Here is a 26,938-nt window from a genome sequence, read left to right on the forward strand (position 1 = left end):
AGTAAGTACCTGGGAATAGAATCACTGGGTTTTATGACAAGTGTGTGTTTGACTTTTTAACAAAGGGGCTGATTAAAGTCTCTTTCCCCAGGCAGTGGGGCCCCCCTGGGGGAGGGAGCCACCTTCTGTAATTCAAAAGGATTCTTTCCTAGGAAGACTTCTTAAGAGATGTCACATATTCATATCCATCCTTCAGAGAGCAGGGAGTTGACAACCACATCCAGTTATGCCAAGACGATTTTCTGGAACCTCTCTCCAGAGGACAGAAAACACATATTACACATGTAATCTCTGGCATGACAGAATACATTTGCTATAATATAAAAATATGAAAAATACATTAAAGTATTGTAGGAGATGCAAAATTTTACCTTACCCTTTTAGAGTTTTTTTTCTAACTGGGCCTGAGAATGAAATTGACATAAGACAGATCAACAGGAGAAAAGCACACACAGTTATTTAATGCAAGTTTTACCTGCACAGGAGCCTTCATAAGGAAACAAAGGCCCAAAGATGCTGTTAGAGAAGAATGCTTATAAACTGAAATAGACAAAGTATTGTAAGTCATGAAAATGAGACGAGGCAAAGGGGCTGCGGCTAGCGTGGTTGATCAGGTGGAGAAGTGACTAGGAAGATAGGAATTAGTCGAACCGGATCTGTCTGTGAAGGTTTCCCAAGGTCTCACCTTCCTGTCCTTGATGATAAGAATGTTTCTTTCTGCTATAGGGAGGGCATCTTTCACATGGGAATTTTATCTCCTGCTTTTAAGAAACAGAAGGAAGATCAAGGCAATCTTCTCGTACCTGCCGTTTTTCAAGTGCCTTTAACTCAAAATAGTCACTATGCCAAAGTGGCATATTTTTAACTCCTTCAGTATAAAGCATAAAGTTAGGCTGGGCACAGTGGCTCATGCCTGTAATCCCAGCACTTTGGAAGGCTGAGGCAGGTAGATCCATTGAGGTCAGGAGTTTGAGACCAGCCTGACCAACATGGTGAAATGCCACGTCCACTAAAAATATAAAAATTAGCCAAGCATGGTGGTGTGCACCTGAAGTCCCAGCTACTTGGGAGGCTTAGGCAGGAGAATCACTTGAACCCCGGAGGCAGAGGTTGCAGTGAGTTAGGATCATGCCACTGCAGTCTGGCCTGGGCAACAGAGTGAGACTCTGTCTTAAAAAATAAACAAAGAAGGATAAAGTTAAATGGCCCATAATACTGCCATAGAGAGGTAGGTATGTATGACAGTCAGCTGTGTGCCTAGCGAGTCTTTCTCTTGTGCATATTATACATAGAAATGTCTGACCACTAAGATACACATTTTCTACAATTTAACATTCTTGGTCAGGTAGTTGAGGGTGATCACTCTTCAAAAAAAAAGTCACAATCCTTCACTCAGTTTCCAGACGTGAACCAGTTTTAGTGTTTAAAACACATCAATTGAAGGAGAGGCTGGCTTCCTAGGAGAACCCTGCAATACCATGAGAGATGCCCACACGCTGGAGAAAGAGGAACACTCAAACATCAAGAACTATTGGCACAGGATCCAAATTGACATTTACCCAGGAACCCAAAGCATCATCATAGCCTCCCTATTAAATTGAGGGCACATGAAGGGCAGGAAATAAATGGGATCCTGGCCCAAGTCTGGGTTACAGTGGGTTCACTAGACTCATGGGACAATCCCATGGCCATCTCTCCAGTCCTCAATTGGAATAGACATGTTGGCAATTGGCACAGCTCCCATACTGGTCCCTGGGCCCATGGGGTAAGAGCTATCAGAATAGAGATTAGTGGAAGCCCCTGAAATAGCCCCCTAACACCTCAACTCAACCAAGAGAGTAAAGTTTTTAAAATGTCACATCCATCCAAAGAGGAATATTAGAGATTGGAGCTATCCTTAAAAAGCTAAATGATGCTGAGGTGCTAGTCACCTCATAGCTTGTGTAATTTACCAGTCTGGCCCCTGCAAAACCCAGGTAATTCTGGAGGATGACAGTGGACTACTGCAAACTCTGCTAAACAGTAGCCTCAATGCAGCTTCTGTGCCAGGTGTGGTACCTTTGCTAGAGCAGATGAGCACAGCCTTGGGCACCTGGCATGCAGCCGTCAATGCAGCTAATGTGTTCTTTTCCATCCCTATCAAAAAACAGTATCAGAAGCAGTTCACATTTGGTGGAGTGGACAACAGCACACATGTACAATCTTTCCCAAGGGTTATCTCAACTCTTTGGTGCTATCATGACACAATATGAAGAGACCTGAACTGGCTGGACATCCACAGAACATCACACTGGTCCCCTCTATCGATGACATATGCTAATTGGACTAGGCGAAGTGAATAGAACATGGAGGCCTTGGTACAACACAAGCACTTCAGAGGGTACAAGACTAAACCCTTCAAAAGTGCAAGGACTTCCAAATAGGTTACAAAGTTGAGTTCCAATGTTCTGAAGCATGCTAGAACATTCCCTCAAAAGTCAGGGCAAAACTTGTTTATCTTTCATCTCCCACCACCACCAAGAAGAAAGTGCCATACCTATAGACTTCTTTGGGTTCTAGAGGCAGCATATTCCAAACATGAGAATACTGTTCTGATCCAAGTATCTGGTAAAAGGAAAGGCTGCTGCTTTTGAGAGACACCAAGAGCAGACAAGAGCTCTGCAGCAGGTCCAGGCTGCAAAGCAAGTATCTTTGAAGCTTTGGCCACACGACCTAGCAGGCCCTATAGTATTAGAGATATTGGTGGCCAGAAAAGACATTGAATAAAATATATGGCAAGTCTCACTGGGAAAATCACAATTCAGATCCCCAGCGTTCTGGAGCAAGTCATGTCATCTGCATCAGAGAATTACACACTCTTTGATAAATAGCTGTGTATTAGAGTTCTCCAGAGAGACAGAATCAATAGGTTCAGTCTTTCTAGATCAATAAATCAATCTAGAAAGAGATAGATGTATTAGGAGAATTGGCTCATATGCTCATGGAAGCTGAGAAGTCCCACAACAGGCCTTCTCCTGGAAACACTGGGATGCTGGTAGCATGGCTGCCCAAAAACCTCAGAACCAGGAAATTGCTGCTATAATTCTCAGTCTGAGGCCAAAGGCTTCAGAATCCAGGGCCTTCTGTTGTAAGTCCAGAGACTGGTGTTAAGTCCAGAGACTGGTGGTGTTAAGTCCAGAGGCTGGAAAGCCTGGAGAGCCTAGAGTTCCGACGTCCAAAGGCAGGAGAAAAAAGTGTGTTCCAGCTCCAGAAGAAAGAGGAAGGGTTGGGGGGAGAGAGAATTGTTTTGTTTTTCTGCCTTTTTTTGTTCTATCTGGGTGCCAGTTGATTGGATGGTGCCTGCCCACAATGAGGGCAGATCTCCTCCTCTCAGTCTGCCAAGTCCCAGACCAATGTCCTCTGGAAACACCCTCACAGACACACCCAGAAGTGATGCTTTACAAATTATCTAGCTATTCCTTAATCCAGTCCAGTTGACACCTAAAATTAACCATCACAAGCTCCTAAGGGTTACTTGGCCCCAGAGGGAGGGAACACCAGATCACGGGAGAGCAAACGATTGTACAGGCAGAACTTTACACAATGAGTCAGATATTTGTCAGATCAACCAAGTCGTAAGATCAGGTGGGCCCAGCAGCATGCCAGGATAGAAGTGGGACATGGAGGATTGAGCAGAAGGAGGACCAGATGGCATAAGCGAGCTGCGTGAGCAGGTAACCAGACCCCCATCTCATCCACCTGTTGCCTTTGCTCTCGGCTCATACTGATGGCCAAGAAGGGCCATCATAGGCATGGGGCGGAGAGATGGGTCCTTTATGACCAGCCCACAGAAGAGGAAGGAGCCTGAGCTTGGTATATAGATCAGGTGCCCAGTTTTGATGGTAAATGGACACGTACATGGCTTCATACGTGAGAGGCATGGTGACCAAGAAGGGCTCAGATCGCTTAGGAATGAAGGTTAGGGTCACACCACCAGGTAAGCTACCAAGCCCAGCAGAGGTGCTGAGGGTGAGGGAAGCTGGAAGAGGGTAGAGGTTTTCTGAGCAGCTGCCTATATCAGCAGCTCTCTGCTGCAAGGAAAATTAAATTTCTTACATATTTAAAACACTGTAAGTTAGGTTTCTGTTACACCAATTCTGACTGATACAGTATTTCTAACAATAGCATATGGCTGGTTTTTGTTCTTCAATCCTGTTTAACGAACTTTGAGTTTTAATGTGAGAATTCAGCTCATTTGAGGTTTGTGTAAACCTGGATATAATTTATTTTATTTCTTCCTTTTTAACTCAGTTTCGTTATTTATTTTACTTTGTCCGTTCTCTCTTTTCTTGTTTTTGATGGCTTGGTAACATGGCCATTTATTCAATTTTATTTTCTTGTAGATCTTTTTCTTTTAGATTTTCTTATAGATTCTTACAGGTTTCTTAGAGAAGCCCTATACTTTTCCAGGCCATGAGTGGTTATTTTTATTTTTTTTCACATTCAGAATAAAATACACAAGTGCAATTATATAATCCTCCATTATGTGAGAAAAGCATCTATTTCCCCACATTAAAGTTACCTATTTGTAATATTTTTATATCTCCTCAGCCCGCAAAGATATTGAAACACTTTTATTCTCCATCTTCTTCTGCCCCTTCCCTAAATACTAGGCTGAGTCCTTCAGGACTTACGGTCTGACATTACCATTAGTCTTTCTCTTAGGATTCCTCTTCTCTCAGAAATCTGTAGATATACTTACAGCATAGTTTGCTTCCAGGGATGCAGATGAGAAGTCAAATGCCATCTCATTGTTTCTTTGTAAGTTACTTATTTTCCCTCTCTAGAAATGAATAAGCTTTTATATTAACACTTGAGATTTCAGTCATTGTTTTCAGGACATGACTAAAGATGAGTATTATTTTGTGTAAGTTCTGTTTGGAATTCACTGGGTCCTTCAAATCAGCAGATCAAGTCTTTATTGGAAAATTTTCAAGGACAATTTCCTCTATTATTTGTTTAATTATTGCCTGTCTTCCATCTGCTTCATTTTACAAATTTCCATTATCCTAATAATAATAATTCCAACATAGAATAATCCAAATATGCAAGTATTTGATTGCCTGCAGCATTTCCTCAAACTCTGTTTATTTCACCTCATAATTTTCCTCTCTCTGCATTTTTGATTTGTGTTTTGTTTCATTTCTCCATTTGGCATTCTAGGTCAGGTTTCAACAGTGACTCTGCAATCCTTTGATTCATCTCTTGAAATTTTTTGTCTGAAAATGAGATTCTTTAGATCCAGAACGTGTGTGTGTGCGTGTGTGTGCATGCACGTGTGTGTGCTTGTGTGTACATGTGTGTGCGTCTGCGTGTGCATGTGTGTCCGTGTGTGCCATGTGTGTGTGCGCACATGTGTGTGCATGTGTGTGTGCGTGTGTGCATGCGCGTGTGCATGTGTGTGCATGCATGTGTGCACGCGTGTGTGCGCATGTGTGGGCATGCATGTGTGTGTATATGTGCGTACATTTATGCACACTGTATTTGTGGTTCCTTACGTGTTGTTGTCATCATTGTTTTTGGTTCAGGCTATCCTCTCTCTCCCCCAGTAGGTTTGTAGCTGTTGTTCTCTGCAATATGCTGGTTCTTTCACTTTCTTACTTCTGGATCCCCCAGGATGGGTTGGTATTTTCCTTTGCTGACCCACTGGGGCCCATGTTCAGCTGCTGGGGATCTAGAGCAAGGCCAGTCTCTCGAGTAATGGATGGTGCAGCAGTCTTTGACTTGCTGGGTCCGCTGGCAAGTGGTCGGTCCCAAAAGGTCTCCCTCTGCCCTCTCGTCTCTTCAGCTGCAAAGACTGGCATTTTCCCAGTGAAGAGAGGATTTAGCACTTTTGTTTTCCCCTACAGCTTTGTGTGAGCTGGAGCAATGAGCCCAAAGAATGCTCACGGGGGCAGCTGCAGCCTCTCCCTTGGGAGGTCCTTGGATTTTCGTAGGTCAAGTGTTCCCGATTTCACTTTTCTTTTGGCCATTACTCCTGGACTCTGCACCTCCAGTCCCCGGGCTGTCCTGGGGCTCAGAAGCAGAAAGTTGCTCTGCCAACTCCCTTCTTCTGGATCCCAGAGATGCACTACATCTCTAAACCCCAGAAACTGCTTGGCTCACAAAAGGTTCAGTAGCTGGTTTTAAATTGAAGGATGAAGGCAGCACAGATGTATTCAACAACCATCTCCACAGAATTCTCAGAGGAAATTTCACTATATTCTAAATGGCAGAAATATGTTCACAGACCACAATGCAATAAAACTAGAAATCGCCAAAGAATAACCAAGCAAACAAAAACCTCGTTACCAACAAAACCCCTATAGACATGAATATTCAAAACCTACTCTTTTAACTATCTATTGGGTTCAAAAGAAAAATTAAAGTAGAAATTATAAATTATTTCTAATGAATAACAATGAGGGCACAAAAAATAAAAAATCTATGAACTGTAACAGAAGAAGAATTCAAAGCAAGATATACAGACATATCTCAGAGATAATGCAACTTCAGTATCAGACCACTACCATAAAGCTAATATTGCAATAAAGCGAGTCATATGAATTTTTTGGTTTCCCAGTGCATATAAAAGTTATATTTCCTCTATACTGTCATCTATTAAGTGTGCAATAGCATTCTGTCTATAAATGTACATACCTTAATTTTAAAATACTTTATTACTAAAAAATGTTGATGATCATCTGAGCTTTCAGTGAGTCATAATCTTTTTGCTGGCAGAGGGTCTTAACCTCAGTGTTGATGGCTACTGACTCATCCGAGTGGTAGTTTGCTGAAGTTTGGGATGGCTGTGGCAATTTCTTAAAATAAAACAACAATAAAGTTGGCTGCATCAATCAACTCTTCCTTTCACGAAAGTTTTCTTTGTAGCATGTGATGCTGTTTGATAGCATTTATCCCACAGTAGAACTTTCAGAATTGGAGTCAGTCCTCTCAAACTCTGCAGTTGCTTTGTCAACTAAATGTATGTAATATTCTAAATCCTTTGTTGTCACTTTAATGATATTCATAGACTCTTCACCAGAAATAGTTGCCATCTCAATAAATTGCTTTCTTTGAGCATTCATAAGAACTAATTCCACACTCATTAAAGTTTTCTCATGAGATTGCAGCAATTCAGACACACCTTCAGGTTCCACTTCTAATTCTAGTTTTCTTGCTATTTCTATCACATCTGCAGTTACTTCCTCCACTGAAGCCTTGAGTCTCTCAAAGTTATCCAAAGAAGTTGGAATCAACTTCTTCCAAACTCTTATTAATGTTGATATTTTGACCTCTTCTCCTGAATCACAAGCATTCTTGATGTAATCTAGAATAGTAAGTTCTTTCTAGGAGGTTTTCAATGTATTTTTCCCAGACTCATCAGAGTAATTACTATTTATGGCAGCTATAGCCTTACAAAATGTATTTCTTAAATAATAAGATTTGAAAGTCAAAGTTACTCTTTGATCCGTGGGTTACAGAATGGATATTGTGTTAGCAGGCATGGAAACATTTGTCACCTTGTACATCTTCATCAGAGTTTCTGGGTAACCTGGTGCTTTGTCGATGAGCAGTAATATTTTGAAAGGAATCTTTTTTATTCTGAGCAGAGTTCTCAACAGTGGGCTTAAAATAATCAGTAAACCTTGCTATAAACAGATGGGCTTCATCCAGACTTTGTTGTTACATTTATGGAGCACAGGCCAAATGGATGTAATATAATTCTAAAGGACTCTAAGACTTGAGGAATGGGAAATATGCATTGGCTTCAACTTAAAGTCACCAACTACCTTAGCTCCTAACAAGAGTCAGCCTATCATTTGAAGCTTTGAAGCCAAGCATTGACTTCTATCTGTGAAAGTCCTTAATGGCATCAACTCCCAATAGAAGGGTATTTCGCCTACATTGAAGATCTGTTTTTTGGTGTAGCCACCTTCATCAATGGATCTTAGCTAGATCTTCTGGAGAACTTGCTGCAGCTTCTCCATCAGCACTTGCTGCTTCACCTTGCATTTTCATGTTATAGAGATGCCTTCTTTCCTTAACCCTCATAAACCAACCTCTGGTATCTTCAGACTTCTCTTCTGCAGCTTCTTCACCTCTCTGTCTTCATAGAATTGAAGAGAGTTAGGGGCTTGCTCTGGATTCGGTTTTGGTTTATGGGAATATTGCAGCTGGTTTGATCTTCTATCCAGACCACTCAAACTTTCTCTATATCAGCAATAAGGCTCTTTTGTTTTCTTATCATTCATGTGTTCTGAAGTAGCACTTTGAATTTCCTTCAAGAAGTTTTTCTTTGCATTCACCACTTGGCTGTTTGGCACAAGACGTCTAGCTTTTGACCTATCTTGGCTTTCAACATGCCTCCCTCACTAAGCTTAATCACTTCTCTTTTTTTAATTTTAATTTTTAATTTTTGTAGAGACATAGTAGTTGTGTATATTTATGGGCTGCATAAGATATTTTTATACCAGCAAACAATGTGTAATAATCACATCAGGGTAAACCAGGTATCCATCACCTCAAGCACTTTTCCTTTGTGTTATAAACAACCCAATTATACTCTTTTAGTTACTTTTAAATGTATAATTAAATTATTATTGACTTTTGTCACCCTGTTGTGCTGTCAAATATTAGGTGTTACTCATTCTTTCTATTTTTTTTTTTTTTTTTTTGACCCATTAACCATCCTCACTCCCCTATCCCTCTCCCAATTACCCTTCCCAGCCTCTGGTAACCATCATTCGACTTTCTATCTCCATGAGTTCAATTGTTTTAATTTTTAGCTCCCGCAAATAAGTGAGAACATGCCAAGTTTGTCTTTCTGTTCCTGGCTTATTTCACTTAACGTACTGACTGCCAGTTCCATCTATGTCATTGCAAATGACAGGATCTCGTTCATTTTTATGACTGAATAGTACTCCATTGTATAAATCAACCACATTTTCTTTATCCATTCATCTGCTGATGGACACTTAGGTTGTTTCTAAATCTTGGCTATTGTGAATAGTGCTTCAACAAACATGGGAATGCAGATATCTCTTCAATATACTGATTTCCATTCTTTTGTGTATATACCTGGCAGTGGGATTGCTGGATCATATGGTAGCTCTATTTCTAGTGTTTTGAGGAACCTCCAAATTGTTCTCCATAGTGATTGTACTAATTTACATTCCCACCAACAGTGTATGAGGGTTCTCATTTTTCCACATCCTCACCAGCGCTTGTTATTGTCTGTCATTTGGATAAATGCCATTTTAACTGGGGTGAGATGATGTTTCCTTGTAGTTTTGATTTGCATTTCTCTGAGGATCAATGATGTTGGGAACCTTTTCACACACCTGTGTGCCATTTGTATGTCCTCTTTTGAAAAATGTCTCTTCAGATCTTTTGCCCATTTTTAAATTGGATTATTGGCTTTTTTTCCTATAGAGTTGTTTGAGCTCTTTATATATTTTGGTTATTGATCCCTTGTCATATGGATAGTTTGCAAGTATTTTCACCCATTCTTTGGGTTGTCTCTTCATGTTGTTTCTTTTGCTGGGCAGAAGCCTTTTAACTTAATGTGATCCCATTTGTCCATTTTTGCTTTAGGTACCTGTGCTTGTGGAGATCATTTCTAGCCTTTGATGTAAAATGAGATATGTGCAACACTTCCTTTCACTTGAACACGTAGAAGCCATTGTAGGGTCATTAATTGGCCTAATTTCAATATTCTGTGTCTCAGGGAATAGGGAGGCCCAAGGAGAAGTAGAGAGATAAGGGGACGGCTGGTAAGTGGAGCATTCAGAACACATACGATATTTATGGATCAAGTTCACTGTCATATGGGCACGTTCATACCCCAAAACAATTAAAATACTAACATCAGAGGTTACTGATCACAAATCGCCATAACAGATAAAATCATCATGAAAAAGTTTGAAATATTGTGAGAATTACCAAAATGATACAGAGACATGAAGTGAGGACATGTTGTTAGAAAAAAATGGTGGAGTTGCTCTGTGCAGAGTTGCCACAATTCTTCAATTTATAAAAACACAATACCTGGAAAGTGCAGGAAAACAAGGTATGACTGTACAGATTTCAATAATTGTATTAGAAAAGCAAAACAAAGGTTTAAAAATAATGAAGAAGTCCCAAGTAAAGATAAAGATTGAATATACAAGCCTAATTTTGTTCTCACTGAAACACCTATTAAAAATAGAGGAAAGGGATTTTGTTTTCACCTTGATATTTTGTAAATGTCAAATCCTCAGAAAAGGCAGAAGAATGCTACAATAAACATCCATATATGAATCATCCAGATTCACCAGTTGTTAAGATGCTACCACACTTGCTTTATCTCTTTGTCTCCTTTTTATACATATATGCATACACATTTTCCTGAATAATTTGAAAATAAGTTACCCATGTTATGACAATACGTTACCCATGCTATGACACTTCACTCTTAAGTATACGTCCCCTAAGAATAAGGACAACCTCCTATTGTCATAAACTGGCTTCCGTAGAAGGAAGACTCAGATATGTGCATGCAGGCAATTTACTAAGGAGAGCTCTTGGGATCAACATCTTGGAAAGGGAAGGAAGAAGGATTAGGCGAAGTGAGGAAGTGGACTGTGATACAGATACAGATTCAGTAAAAGCAGTAGCCATCTCCTTGAGGAGCTTTGAAGCTGTAATGGCACTTCAGGGTTGTCCCAAGTTGGAGTGAGGGGAGCTGGGCCTTTGTGCCTTTATGTCCACGAGTAATAAGGCATGAACTGCCTTGGGAGAGGGCATGACCTTGGGTGAGCCAGGACTCTTCAACCCAGGCACTTCCTGAAGAGCACTGATATCTGATGGTTATTTGCTGACAACACTGCCAGCAGCTATAGAAATAAGTCCCTCACTTTTTTTTTTTTTTTTTTGAGACAGAGTCTCCCTCTGTTACCCAGGCGGGAGTGCAGGGGCCAGATCTCAGCTCACTGCAAGCTCCGCCTCCTGGGTTCACGCCATTCTCCTGCCTCAGCCTCCCGAGTAGCTGGGACTACAGGCGCCCGCCACCACGCCCAGCTAGTTTTTCTGTGTTTTTTTAGTAGAGACGGGGTTTCACCGTGTTAGCCAGGGTGGTCTTGATCTCCTGATCTCGTGGTCCACCCATCTTGGCCTCCCAAAGTGCTGGGATTAGAGGCTTGAGCCACCGTGCCCGGCCAGTCCTTCAATCTTGAGGGGGAATCTGGACAGCACACCAAGTGTCCACTACAGTCTGCCCCTTTGCCACACAGAGCACTTTTTCATTTAGGTTCCAGGAGCTACAACTCCAGGATTCCCATGGGCATCTTTCCTGGGAGAAACTTAAAAGGGAGGTTAGAGGGAGACACTACCAACCCTGCCAATGCAGCAGGTCTCAAGGCCACAACTGATATTCTTGCTTAGTCAGTGTGACAGGATCCAAAAATTAGTTTTGATCTGGAAACAAAGAATTTGAGTAGCAATATCCACATCACATGGGTTGGATTTTAAGAATAAAATTCCAAACTGGATAAAGAGGGATATTATTACTACAAAATTTATGAAGAGGACTTAATGAGCATAAAACTTTATGCACCAAATGACATAGCAAATAAATATAGAAAGAAAAAGTATTAGAAGTATAAAGAGAGCCTCATAAAATACAATTTTGATGGGAGACTTCAACATGTCTGTTTCAAAATCAGTAGCTCTAGTAGGAAAATGGATGCATAGAAGGATTAAAATAGAATCAGCAAACTCAAATAACTATTTCTTCAACTACAGAATATAGATTTTATACATACATGGAGTATTTACCAAAATTCATCTTCTATTGGGTCATAAGGAAAATCTTGAAAAATTAAATAAATTAGATATTTTATAGGCTATCTTTTCCATTCTTCATCCAATAAAAAGAGAAGTAAATAATTTAAAATATTACCAAAATATGCTAATGATTTGAAAATTAAGTGTAAGAGATACAGTGTTAGGTAACCCTTGGATCAAAGGAAATAAAAAATAAAATTACAAATTATCTGGAAAACAATGGAAAGGAGACCTCGTCATTCAAAAGCTAATGGAAGACAGAAAGAGCTGCAGTCAATGGAAGTTGTATAGACTTAAGTGACTCAGTCAATAAATGAACTTAATACTTGTATATGACTCAGTTTATGTATTGCTACAGATCCATAGCAACCCTATACCCCATGCTTCCTCCTCTGACATCAACCATTGCCCTGCTTCAGTGAACATCACATACATCTTACCATATAAACCAGGTATCAAACTTTAATGTGCATACAGATCACCTAGGAATCTTGTCAAAATGCAGATTCTGTTTCAGTAAATCTGGAGGGGAACCTGAGAATTTGCAATTTTTTTAAGACAGGGTCTTGCTCTGTCACCCAGGATAGAGTGCAGTGTTGCGGTAATGGTTTGGCTCACTGCAGGTGCACACTATTGAGCCTGGCTAATTTTTTTGTTTTTGTAGAGGCAGGACCTCACTATGTTGTGCAGGCTGGTCTTGAACTCTGAGCTTGAGTGATCTTCCTGCCTTGGCCTCCAAAGTGCTGGGATTACAGGTATAAGCCACCACACCTGGCCAAGAATTTGCACTTCTAAAATGCTCCCAGGTTCTGCTGCTGCTACTGATCCCCTACACACACACACACACACACACACACAAACTAAGTAGCAAGGCTATACATCATCACCCAAAAGCAATCAGACTGACAGAAATGGCCTCTCCGAGGTTTAATTAAGGTACCAGCTTGGAGACAACACCTTTTGGGGATGAGGTGATTTCCTCCAGAATATGGTACATACACTGAATTAATGGCCAATATACGGTGTGATATCCCCAGGAGCACAGGATTGGAAGTAAGATTCGCCTCTCTCAAACCAGCTGGCCATTTGGGGCCATTTTGGCCATTCATGCCAGTTGACTAGCAGATAAAGAAAGGATGGTTTTACCTGCTGAGATAATCAACCCTGGGATAATCCACCCTACAACATGAGGAGCTAGGGTAGCTGCTACACAATGAGAATCCAGGGAATCCCTGGGCATCTCTTAGGACTTCCATGCAAAGGACAGTCCTAAATCCTTTGCAGCAACTACAGTTAGACAAGAGCAAGGGTTCAGATCCCTCAGATCCCTTGAGGAGGAAGGTCTGAGTCACTCCACCAGGAAGCAACCCATTTCAGTTGAATGATAGCCAAGAGGGAGGGAAATCCAGAATGGGTAGCAGAGGAGGAAGACAATGAATTGGAATTACTATCCTGGAACAGGTTACAGCAGCAAAAACTGCACTTGGTTTGCCAGCCCTCTAAAATTGCCAGGAACTGCAACAAGTCACCACCTTGGAGGACTGACTTGCATCTCTCCCCTAGGGGACAAAATGAAGGCATCGTTCTTGTATGTGCTCAAGATATTATAAGAGGGTGAAAGTAGGTCTGAATAGTGCAAAGCGGAATGTACCAGATTTGGTATGCACTGCCGTAGATCTCTCTGTGGTATCTTCTCCCTAAGCCCCATACTCACCAACCTCAGGCCTAAACCCCTTGCCTTCAATCCTAGATAGAAGAGATCTACAGGGGACAGCAAGCTAGTACCTGGTCATGGAGCCAGGTCAATGCCTCTGCCATTGACTACACTATAGATGGAGGATCCCCACAGTGGCACTGTCAGAAAAGGAGAGAAAAGCTACTACCTGCACTAGCTAGATTGGTCTTGAAGGCTCTGGCTTCCCCAGCTGCTGTCTGGAGAGATCAGGTAATATAGCCTGAATGTGCTGGAGGGTTAATGCCCTGTGGGGGAGACTTTGAGCCACAGGGGATGAGACAAGAGACAGGAAGGAGCCATGGTTAAATTCTACTCACTTTCTCCTCCTGAGGATGTTCCAAGACAGGGAGTTCATACAACTTCTCTGAAGATCTGAAGATGTACTGTGAGTCCAAGCAGTTAGCTCCATTAATTACAAAACTTGGGTCCTCTCAGTAATGCCTCTTATCTTTGCACTTCTTCTTCTTGCCTCATTTTTCTCTCAATCTGGTTTCTCCAAGGTTGCACTCCCCAGCAAGGTGTTAGCATACAAACTTGCCAAAGGCTCTGTTTTCTGGAGAATCCAGGCTAAAACAATATTCTTGAGAAATAGAAAAAAGACAAGAAAATAAGCTAGGGGAAGAGAAAACTCATTAAAATGGAAGATAATATTTTAGAAATAGTAGGGGGAAATAGCAGGAAAAAATAAATCCAAAATTTATGTCTTTAAGGAAAAAAAATCCCAGTGTATCAGTCAGGATTCTATATTGCAAGCAACAGAAGCTGATTTGGATGATTAAGCAGAAAGCAAGTTTATTAAAAAGATATTGAGTAGCTCACAGTATTTTTTTTTTTTTTTTTTTGAGAAGGAGTTTCGCTCTGTTGCCCAAGCTAGAGTACAGTGGCCTGATTTCAGCTCACTGCAAGCCTCTGCCTCCCAGGTTCAAGCGATTCTCCTGCTTCAGCCACCCGAGTAGCTGGGACTACAGGCACACATTACCATGCCCGGCTAATTTTTGTGGGCTTCACCATGTTGGTCAGGCTGATCTCAAACTCCTGACCTCAAGTGATCCACCCACCTCAGCCTCCCAAAATGCTGGGATTATAGGAGTGAACTACCACGCCTGGCCAAGTAGCTCACAGTATTATTGGGAGGGCTGAAAAGTCAGATTCAAGGTTAAGCAATGCCCAAAGCATACCCAGTGCTGGCCTGATAAAGAAACTGCCACTGCTGTCACCATCCACCAAAGGCAGGGCCTTGACCTTGCAACCTCTTCTGGAACTGCCACCATCAAAGCTGGTTGCATGTGCCACCTGGGCCTATGGAAATAAACACTCCATGCAGAACCTGATCCCTCATGTGACTGACTTCCAATTCTTTCCACAAACGTCAAATATGCACATCTTAACTGTGAGAGAGACTGGGAATTTGAGGTCTAACTCCTACCCTGGAGAGGTGAAACTCATGATTGTGAATTTCCCCCAAGAGAAAAGGGCTATTCAAAGATGATGGGAAGTGATGAATAAGACAGATGTCTACTATGAGAAATAAAATAGATATACCTCTCACGAGGCAGATAAAAGATAACTGAAAGACAGCAAAAATGTTTAAGAAGTAGCTCTGGCACAACTGATAATCTGAAATAGGGCTGTCCAATAGAAATATAATGTAAGCTATGCATGTAATTAAAATGTCTTTTTTTTTTAGACAGGCTCTTATTCTGTCACCCAAGTTAGAGTGCTGTGTCTCTAACATGGCTCACTGTAGCTTCAACCTTCCAGTATCAAGCGATCCTCCTGCCTCGGCCTCCCATGTAGCTGGGACCACAGGCATACATCGCCATGCCTGGTTAATTTAAAAAAAAATTTTTTTTTAAAGATGGGGTCTCACTATGTTGTCCAGGCTTGTCTCCAACTCCTGGGCTCAAGCAATCCTCCCACCTCAGCCTCACAAAGTGCTGAGATTACAGGCATGAGGCACCATGCCTGGCCTAAAATTTTTCTAGTAGACACATTAAGAAGTAAAAATAAATATACAAAGTTAATTTACATAACATTTTATTTACTCTAATGCATCCAGATGAATTAAAGACTTAAATCTAAAAAATGAAACCATTATAATTTTAGAAGAAAACATGACATTATATCAACCTAGTACTTGATGAGATCTTTCCATCTATCTGCAAATCAGATGGCAGATAAAGGGTTAATACCTATGTGCATATCAGAATAAAAATGGTATCAGAATAAAAATGATCAAAAGCTGTCTTAGGCAATTCCCGGAAGAACAAGTCCAAATGTCAACTAAATGTAAAAAGATGTTCAGTCTCCCTAAGAGTTAAGGAAATGTAAATTATACAACAATCAGTTATCACTTTACTCACATCAGACTAGCAAATTGGGAACATGATAACACCTACTACACAGGCTGGAAAGGGATGCTCTTCACCACATCGCCGGCAGCTGTGACCTTGTTGGAGAGCAATCTGGCAGCATATATCAAAAGAAAACAACTCCACACATTCTTTTACCCGGCAATCCCACACATGGGAATTCATCCCATAGAAATAAAAACACCAGAATATATGTGTATATGGATGTTCCCAACAACAGTGATCATGATTGCAATTGGGGGAAAAAACCTGAAAACAATGTGAATGCCCATAGATAGAAGAATTATTGAGTAAATTGCAATACATTTATATCATGACATAATGCAGCCATTTAACAAGAATAACTTAAACCTCTGTCGACTGACTTGAGAGCACTTCCATCTTCCATTTCTGAAAGATGCAGAGAAATTTACAAACTATGGTTCTATTTTTGTAAGCTATAGGAAGAGAAATTTACATATATGTATACATTTAGATATGATTTTATGAGCATGGAGAAAGATATAGATGGATACAGTCAGTCTGCTAGCAGCGTTACCTGGGAAGAGGAGAAGCAGGTTGTATAATTGGAGAGAAAAGGGGAAAGAAAAGGCTAAAAGGAAAAAAAGCTATTATTTCAAGTCAGGAAAATTCTTGTAAAGTTATCATGTGTGTTTGAAAAGGGCAAACATGGCCGGGCGCGGTGGCTCAAGCCTGTAATCCCACCACTTTGGGAGGCCGAGGCGGGTGGATCACGAGGTCAGGAGATCAAGACCATCCTGGCTAACATGGTGAAACCCCGTCTCTACTAAAATACAAAAAACTAGCCGGGCGTGGTGGCAGGCGCCTGTAGTCCCAGCTACTCGGAGGCTGAGGCGGGAGAATGGCGAGAACCCGGGAGGCGGAGCTTGCAGTGAGCAGAGATCGCGCCACTGCACTCCAGCCTGGGCGACACAGCGAGACTCCGTCTCAAAAAAAAAAAAAAGGAAAGAAAAGGGCAAACATTTATCTCTATATAAATTTATTTGGTTAAACTTGGTGTGCTGGCTGCAGTGGCTCATGTTTGTGATTTCAGCACTTTGGGAGGCCGAGCTGGGTAAATCGCTTGAGTTGAGGAGTTTGAGACCAGCCCGGGCAACATGGTGAAACCCCATTTCTACCAAAAATACAAAAATTAGCCAGGCATGGTGGTGTACACTTGTGGTCCCAGTTACTTGGGAGGCTGTGATGGGAGGATCGCTGGAGCCTGGGAAGTTGAGGCTGCAGTGAGCTGAGATGGCACCACTGCACTCCAGCCTGGGTGATAGAACAATAGTAATAAATAAAATAGTAAATAAAAGAAATAAAATAGTAATAAATAAATAAATAAATAGTAATAATAATAATAAAACCTTGTTGATTGTGGTACTAGATCTTTATGTTACTTACTTGATTTTTGACTACTTGTTCGGTAGATTTCTAAAGGCAAAGTTTCCCACGAAGCCATGGATTTGTTTTCTCCTTATAATTCTCAGTTTTTCTATTACATATTTCATTCCTATGTTACTAGGCACACATAAGCATAAGGCTAAACTGATTAGTAGATTGAGTATTTTACCACTATGAAATATTATTTTTTGTCTTTTTGAGTAACAATGATTATTTTTGCCTTAAAATCCATTTTGTCAAATGGTAAGATTGCTTGTACCACTTGCTTTCCTTTTCCTGGCATTTTCGCAGTTACCTTTTCCATCTCTTTATTTTCAATCTTTCTGTATTACTCTGTTTTACTGTGTCTTATACAACAATACATGGTTTGACTCTTTTAAAACTCAATTCAAAGGTCTCTGTCTTTTAGCAGCGAATTTGACATAGTCATATTTATTGTGGTTACTGATATATTTACACATTTTCTACCAATTTACCTTGTGCTTTCTATTTTATATGCTGTTCTTGTGTTTCTTTTTCATCCCTGATCTTTGGTTAGCTGCTGGCATTTTACTTCTTCCCAACTAATTTTTCTTCTAATGACTTGAAAAGTATATGTTTAGTTCCTGTATCTTTATATTTTTATGCACATAGTTATGCATATTATTAATTGACATCCAGAGCTAATTGTATAAATAAAATGAGGCTCCTAGCATGCTTTTACTTCTCTCTCCTACCTCCTTTGCAGACTTCATAACTCTCCGTCCTGAGTTATCTCAGATTTTAGTTTATTATTATAGGTTTATTGTTATAATTTATTTAGATTTAAAAGTAAACTTTACCGATTATCTTGCTCACCTGTGCTTCTTATATCCCTTTTTTTCTTTCTAGATTTATTTTCTCTTTGAATATATTTTCTAGACAGTGGTTTCTCAACCAGAGGTGATACAGCACCCCCTCCAAATGTGGGGCTGTTGTATATTGTCACGGGGAGGAGAAATGCTACTGGCATTTAATGGATGATGGTCAAGGACACTAAGCAACCTGCAACGTGTGGATCAGTCTTACACAATGAAGAATTGTTCCACCCCAAATGCCAGTGGTACCCTGTTGAGAAAGGTTACTCTACGTGGACAGTGAATTATAAACTTTTTGAATCTGTTTGTGTATCTTAAAATGTCTTTATGATGTCCTCACATTCACTTGCAGTTTGGCTAGTTAAAGAATGTTAAAAGAACACTTCAAATTAAACTTAATGGAGTTTAATTGAGCAAGAAGAAAAAACAATTCACAAGTCGGGCAGCCTCCAGAACCACTGTAGATTCAGAGATACTTCAGGGATGCCTCATGATCAGAACAAATTTATAGACAAAAAAAGGAAACTGACACACAGAAATTGGAAGTGAGGTAAAGAAACAGCTGGACTGGTTACAGGTTGGCATTTGACTTATTTGAACACAGTTTGAACACTCAGCAGTGTATGAGTGATTGGAGTATGGCTGCTGGGATTGGCCAAGACTCAGCTACTGTTACAGATGCATACTCCTAAGCTAGGTTTTCAATCTTGTCTATTAAGTTAGGTTATGGTTAGTCACAAGTATGGAGTCCTTCTCAGGCTATATTTAGTTCACTTTAACAAGAATCATAACTTCACAAGTATTTTCACCAGAAAACTTTAAAGATGTTATTCTGTTTTCTTACTATGTTGCAAATGTCTGATATCAATCTTATTCTTATTCCATCCTGCATAATTTTTTTCACTCTGAAAACATTCAGAGTTTCCTCCTTATCCTTAGTGTCCTGAAATTTCATCATGATTTACTTACATGTCAGTCTTTTTACATTCTTCCTGTAACTATTCACTGGTTCCTCTCAATATGAGTATTTCCAATTTCTAAGAAATTGTCTTAAATTTTTGCCTTGTTTTAGGTACTCTCCTTCCTGAATTTTCTTCTCTCCTCTAATTCACATTAAGTAGAGAGTGGAACTTTTACGTCTGTCATTCATATCTCATAACATTTTGTTCATCCTACCCATCTATTTATTGTTTTGCACTGCATTCTGGGAGAATTCCTTAGCATGATATTCTGGTTCACTGATATACTGTTCAATCCATTTTGCTATTCAACTCATCTATTGAGATTTTTATTTCAAGAATAATTTTTTAATTTCTAAAACCTCGATGCAATTTTTAATTTTTTTTAAAAATGAATACAGTAGGCTCTGCCATTTGTCCAAGGTATATAATGATACTTATTCCATAGCCTGGTTCTATTTGCTCTCTTTACTCTATTTCCTCAGGTGTAAGTTCTTTGGTTTGTTATGTTTTTGATGTTACTGTTTCATGTGTTGGATTTTCCAAATATCTGGTGACTCTTGGCTATGTTTTTATTTTGAAGTTTAAAATTTCTTGTCAGCCTATCTGAAAGTGCTTTCTCTGTTCACCACATTCTAACTCCAGGGATAGAATATAAATTTGTTTTCTGGACTTGGAGACCCCTGTTTCTCAACCCACCCACCCAGGATACAGTTTTGCATTGAGACTTACTGCTGCCATCTGTGGGGAAACACCTATGTAACTTACTATTTAGCCAAAGCAGGATGGATGGGAGGGAGCTGGTCACCATGCCTGATGGCTTCTATTGCATCGCTCCAAATCAATCCCCAATGTCCCCAGCCTCTTGGCTCTAGGTATCTACCACCCTTGGAATGACACCCATTATTTACTGCATTGGTGTGTTTGAGGCTGTTTTCTCTTTAATCTCATCTTTTGTAGTTTCTAAACCACTGGAGGCCTGCCTTCCTGATTTTCCATATGGTTTTGGAACACACACACACACATTTCTGTTATTTCTAGATATTTAGGGGTGGGGCGAGGCTGCTAAGTGTCCCATCTGCCATCTTGACCCAATCATCCATAGATCACTTTTATGAGAAAAAAATGATAATAGCTACTCCTGGGACCCGCCTCTGTTTCAAAACAGCTGTTTCTGCTGTGACTTGGTGCCCTCTGGCTGCTCCTCCTTTTCTTCCAATAGAATTTACAGTAAAGCCAGGCCTGCCTTTGTGGGAAGGCAGCCACAGTAGAAAGACTAACTTAGCATCAAGAGCATGACAGAGAGGACAGAGCAGAGGCTGTGGAGTCAGATAGGCCATTTGCTAGCTCTGTGACCCTGAGCAGAGGTTGCACTAGTAGCAACAGTAGTGTTAATCTATTAAGTAACAAGCATATATTGAGTATCTGCTATGTCCCAGGCAATATGCTATATGAACTGTAATCCCTGATGCATCCTAGAGGCAGGATTATTATTGTCCCTGTTGCACAAATGAGAAAAGAGGCCAGAGGGGTCAACTTCATCATCTGTTAAACAGGAATGATAAGACCTACCACTCAGTTTCATTATGGCAATTGGCGTTAACATAATGCCAGGCATGTGTTGCACACTAAATACCTATTTGCTGAATAGGCAAAAGTGATATAATATATGTAAAATACCTGGCACATACATAGTAGGTATTCATTAAGTGGAATCATATTACCATTCTTATCATTATCCTTATTATTAGCATTCACTGAGATAATGACATTCAAGGATTTTATGTTCTTGGTTTCAACTGTGTAAGAACGCCACCACCCCTCCCACCTCCAGATCTATGACATGGACTGATTTATAACTTTGCTGAGGTACCAATTTGAACTACAAGTAGCAAGGCTGGTGAGTGGGAGTGGAAATGTGCCCAGCATCTGTCTTCCAAAATGGCTTTATGTTTTTAATATATGACACCAGTTAACCATCACCACTACCCCAAAAGGCAAGTGTCATTATTCCAGTTTTATAGGATGATAAACCTGAAGAAATTGCAAGCTATGGTCACAGGGCAGTGGTTTAGGACTCCAGGCTAAGCAGTTGGATAGATGGATGGGGTAGTTTGTGACTCCAGAAACGAACTCTCTGGGCCTCAGTTTCTTCTTCTGTAAAATGGATCTTACAGTGACTCTTTTGTCAACTCAGTTGGAATTCCACTCATCACTCATCCTTTAATGCCTAGTACAAATGCATTGTGCCACTTCTAAGGATTAGAACCATTCAGGCTGAACTGCTCCCACATGTCCCCACATTCTGCCACTTCCTCTGGCCCTTCATTCACCAAAAGCATCACATGTTGCTAAGAATCAGCTGATTGTACATGCATCTGCCCCCACAAGCAAACAGAAAGCAACTTAAGAGAGGCACTTGAGATGACAATGAGATGACTTCCCTAAATCTTAGAAATGAGGCTGACCTCTGATCATTAAACGTTTTGTAAAAGCAGGATAGAAACAGAGAAATATAATGTCCCCTGTTCCAGTTATTAAGCTGCTGGCTCTCAGCTCCAAACCCACCTTTCCATACCCTGCTCTGTGGTGCTGGCTGGAATTCTGAAAAACTGCACTTTTGCTTCACCAGCAGCTCTCTTAGTCTCTACTAATGCGGGTGCTCAAGGGAGCTACAAGTCTGGAAGAGGAAAAGGCTTTGCTCTTTCCTGTTTGCTTTTTGTGGAATTGTTTTGAGCATCACTTATTCACTGCAGCAACAGCGGTGCAGTGTCTTCTTGTAGCACCAGCTGACTCCAGTTTGCAAGTTTCTTCAAAACTTGAAGACCAGATTCTAAGTCTTGATAATTCCAATGTCTTTCGTTCGTTCCTTTCAGCCCTAGAGGTGGTAGATGCTTTCTGCAGTCACTACCCCCATGAGAGCTTAGAGTTCTTTTGATCCTTTCCGGGGGACCTACTTAACAACTTTATACCCTGTTAACAATTCTTTATATTGACTTACGTCTGTTCAAATAACTGGTATTGTTTCTGTCTCCTGACTCAACCCCGATTGACACATTCCCTTGAAGGGGCAGAACATCCCCTGAGACAAGATGCAACCGTACACCTAAATAAAGACATAAAATCTTCAAAAGAAAGATAATGTCCTTCAGCAAAGGGTTTGTCAGCCATAGGTGCCTGGCCCAGGGAGGGTCAGAGAATAAACCCCAGGATGACATCCTCAGCAGTGACAAGAGAACAGACCATCACCATGGATAGCCTGGATGACTGTAAAGACCCCTGCTACAGACTGAATAGCTGCTCCATGTGCCCCCTACCCTCCGCCTCACCATCCATTCATATGTTGGAAACTAATGCTCAATGTGATTGTATTTAGAGTGGGGCCTTTAGGGGGTGATTAGGTCATGAGTGTGGAGCCATCACGAATGGGATTGGTGCCCTCATAAAAGAGACTTCAGAGAGCTCCTTTCCCCTTCTGCCATGTGAGGACACAGTGAGAAGATGGCTCTCTGTGAACCAATAAGGCAGCCCTCATTAGACATCAAATCTGATGACATTTTGATCTTGGACTTCGCAGCCCCTAGAACTGTAAGAAATAAATAGTTGCTGTTTATAAGCCACCCAGCCTATGGTATTTTGTTGTAGCAGCCTGACCAGTCTAAGGCAACCTCTACTGGAGGATAAAACCACCCCTTAGTGTCTGCAACCAGATGCATTCCTTGCTTCTTTAAGCACAGGAGCCCTTTGATGGTCAGGTATAGTCTGGATGAGCAAAACAAACTGTTAATCTTATATAGGTTTGGGGAAGAATTCGTTTGGGGATGAGGTTGGTTTCCAAGCAGAGAGAGGAATGACACCAGCCTGAGAAACCTACTCACTGCAGTGAATCTGGGGCAGCTTGGCTGATTCTCAAAGCACAGACTATCACTGATTGGTTGGTTTCAGATGCAAATTCAGTGAGATGAGTTGCCATTAACCTATTAGGTTTAAGACCAGTTCTGGTGGTTACTTATTACTAAGGCCATAGAACAATCAGTCTTTTCCTATGAGGGTGGGGGCTTTTAATATTCGCATCCCACTCGGACTTCTTGCTTCCATCTTCGTATTCTACAAGCTAGTCTCAACACAATCTGGTCACAGCAACCAACTAGATATTTTTCAAAACTTAAATCAGATTTTGTCATTCCCCTGTTTGCAACCTTCCAGTGGATTCCTATTATACATAGAATAAAACTAACCCTCACCACAGCAGGGCCAACAAGGCCCTTAGTAGTAGCTGCCTTCTCCTTAACCCTTCTCTTCTCTTCTCTCTGCTTTTGTAATCCAACCACCCAGGTGAAGTCATGATTTTTTGCTGCTCCTTCTACCTGGAACACCCTACCCTTCACTTCTTACTTGGAAAACTCCTATTCATCCACCAGGTCTCAAAAGAATCATCACCTCCACAGGGAGGACCTCCATGACTACACTCTCCTCCTGCTTTGATTGCTGGAATGTGGGGAGGTAAGCCTAATCATTTTCCTATTACATTTATCACAGTTTATAATCACACTGATATGCTTGTTTACTTCTTTATATGCTGTCTGTCTCCCTGTGTCACTGTGAATGCCAGGAGGACAGGGACCATGTTTGTTTTGATCACTAACATACAGCCACTAGAGCTAGCAGACACAGAACACTCAACAGATGTTTCTGGAAAGAATAGACAGATGATCATATGTAGAGGTCTTCCTAGATTAACCAGAGCCTCGCCTCATGGTCACTTCCGGCAACCAACCCTCCACAGCCAGGCCTTCACTTCTTGTATCATGGCTGCCTCGTTTTTCAACAAATGGGCAGCTGGCTCTGGACAAACTGAGCCAGTTCTGTAAAACTCAGGGAGGTGTCTAGTGAAGCAAAGTGACCACAGACCAGTTAAGGAACCCCCAACCCACCCCAGGCTCTGGGTTCCAGGACTCAGCTACAATTGAAGAGAATGAAAGCAATGGATGGCGAGATGGGGTCTGGAGTCAGCAAGACTAGCTCATTCTCCCCACCCCAACAACCCCCCTCCACACACCTGTTCAAGCCAATAAGACCAATGCAAGCAGGACCTTTACTTGCTTTTGTTTGTGTAACCCCTGCACCAGACCCATGAGTGAGTTCCTACTATTACCCCAGGACCCACAGTAAGAATGGCAGTATTCAGCCAGCATAGCCACGCCAACTGTTAAAATATTGAAATTCTTCCATATTCCTTGGTAAATAGTAGCTGCCTCAAACCACTCTTCCCCAGCAACCCTGACCTCATCTTCCACCTCCAATGGCCCACATTCCAGTAAGTAAAAGGGTGAAAGCCTTGGCCATACTGTGGGGGAGGCAGAGGGACTGTCTCCTGGGATCCTGGGGGGAGGGGTTGTCTGTTCTGATCTGTCAGTACTGGTACCTCCCTGGGTGCTAAATGTTTTGCATTGTTCATTAGGACTGTCTGCTTTGTTGTAGCCAAACAAAATGTTGTACTATTGTAATGTGGTTACTAGTGGACAAGCAGATTCCGGGGGTCCAAGCTGAGCAGTGGCTGGAGGCTTATCTCTGGTTCAGACAGATGCAGGGGATTCTAAGGCCAGCCACCCAGCGAGTCTACAGCCTCCCTGAGCTTGAATACCAAAAGCAGCAAACTCACAACCAAGTCCCAGCCTGGTTACCATTTTCAGAAGCACTGAGCCCTTGCTGTGTGTCTGCTCTGAGTGAGGCTCTGTACAAGGAGACTTGCCAGGGGGCACTCCAGACCCAAAGAAGGGTCATTTCCAGGGCACAGACCTGGAAGGTCAGAGTCCACTTGTTCAAGCCCCAGATCTGCCACTTAATAGCGGTACAGCAAATGACCTAATCTCTCCGTCAGCTTCCTTGTGTGAAAAATCAAAGTCATAACAATAATTCCTAATTCACAGGGTCGGGGTAAAGGTTAAATTAGGTGCAGTATGTAAAGTCCCTAGGAGTAAATAAATTAATGCAAAATCCTTAAAACAGCCCCTGATCCCCACCCCAATGTTATATTGCTAAGTGGCAGCTATTATTTTTATTTACTGTGTGCATTAGAAATTTTGCAAATCTCAGCCAGCTGCAGTGGCTCATGCCTGTAATCCCAAAATTTTGGGAGGCTAAGGCAGGAGGATCACTTGAGCCCAGGAGTTCGAGACCAGCCTGGACAACATAGTGAGGCCCCCATCTCTACAAAAATCTTTAAAATTACCCAGGAATGGTGGCGCATGCCTGTAGTCACAGCTACTCGGGAGGCTGAGGCAGGAGGATCGCTGCCCAGGAGGTCGAAGCTACAGTGAGCCATGATCGCACCACTGCACTCCAGCCTGGGCGACAGAATGAGACCCTGTATCAGAAAGAAAAAAAAAATGAAAATTTTCAAATCTCATTGCTTCTCCAATGCCACACACACACACACACACACGCACACCCAACACACACAACCGGCTTGCTTGATGTTGGAAGGTGGCTTCCGATGCCAGCAGAGGGCGCTGGTCTCCCGCAGGCTGCTTGAGCACGCCCTCCCGGAGCTGACAGCCACCGCTCACCAAGAAAGTCCGGCCCCTTCCTGGGCTCCACTCACACAAATACACCATAACCACCACCACCCGCCACACCCCCCCACACCCACCCCTCCGCCACCCAGTTCCTGGAAGAACGATCTTCGCAATTTGAGTTATTGTGAGTTATGTGAACCCCTAGCCTGCAAGCGCTGGTGCTAGACCGGCTGTCTGCCTCCTGCCCTTTGGCTTCCCGTTTCAAGAACCAAGTCACCATGAATTTTCTTAATGATACTTTTATTCTCCTGTTTTAGCCACTTTTCTTCTCTTTCTATCTGAGACAGAGAGTGGTCTTAAGGGAGACAGCGCGCTATTGCAGAAAGGACAGAGGCCTTGAAATTAAACAGAGCCAGGTTTAAATACTGGCTTCACCACTCAACTAGGTAACCGTGGGCAAATGTCTAAAGTCTCTGTGCCTCAGTTTCCTTGTTTGTAAAGTAAAGGTGACAGCAGTATGTGTTTTCTAGAAACATGAGGATCAAATTAGATAAATCATGTAAAGACCTTAATACACAGTGTCATCTATATCCAGGATTAATAAGTGTGAAAAAAATGAAGAATTACATGCACAGTGGAATGCTGTTTCCACTGAGTGGTATAAAGAGAAAGTCAGACTGACTGGGTACCAGCCAGGCTGAGGTGCCTTAGCAAGTTTTTCACATCTCTAATCTTCAATCTTTCTCATTTGCAAAATGGGCACACTAATATGCCATAGAAAATTGACAGTTTTAAGTGTGATAATGTGTATAACAGCCTCCAGTATAACCCTTGGCACATAGTAAACCCATGATAAATGCTAGTTCTATTTCCTTTAGCAGATAAATGAAGGTTTTGACATGTATGAGCTACCATGTAAAAATCCTTTTGGGATAGGCACAGTGGTTCACGCCTGTAATTCCAGCACTTTGGGAGGCCAAGGTGAGCAGATCACTTGAGGTCAGGAGTTTGAGACCAGTCTGGCCAACATGGTGAAGACCTGTCTCTAATAAACATACAAAAAAAAAAAAAAATTAGCTGGGCGTGGCAGCAGGTACCTGTAATCCCAGCTACTTGGGAGGCTGAGGCGGAAGAATTGCTTGAACCTAGCGGGTGGAAGTTGCAGTGAGCCAACATCATGCCACTGCACTTCAACCTAGGCAACAGAGCAAGCTTCCATCTCAAAAAAAAAAAAGAGCCTTTTGGTGTAGTGGCAGGGATTGTATTT

At 41.6% G+C, this 26,938-nt stretch overlaps 1 long non-coding RNA gene across 1 annotated transcript in view; it reads left to right on the top strand.

The window, feature by feature from the left end:
- Positions 1–3,895: 3,895 nt before the first annotated feature.
- The window catches only part of LOC108533318 (uncharacterized), a 27,462-nt gene continuing 4,419 nt past the window's right edge, over positions 3,896–26,938 (top strand). The window contains exons 1-2 of the long non-coding RNA XR_001886703.1: positions 3,896–3,976; positions 23,575–23,656. This is a non-coding gene — a long non-coding RNA (uncharacterized LOC108533318). The remainder of the gene's footprint in view (positions 3,977–23,574; positions 23,657–26,938) is intronic.

The sequence above is a fragment of the Rhinopithecus bieti genome, unplaced genomic scaffold, assembly GCF_001698545.2.
Source record: "Rhinopithecus bieti isolate Rb0 unplaced genomic scaffold, ASM169854v2 scaffold_10347, whole genome shotgun sequence".
NCBI classification, from domain to species: Eukaryota; Metazoa; Chordata; class Mammalia; order Primates; family Cercopithecidae; genus Rhinopithecus; species Rhinopithecus bieti.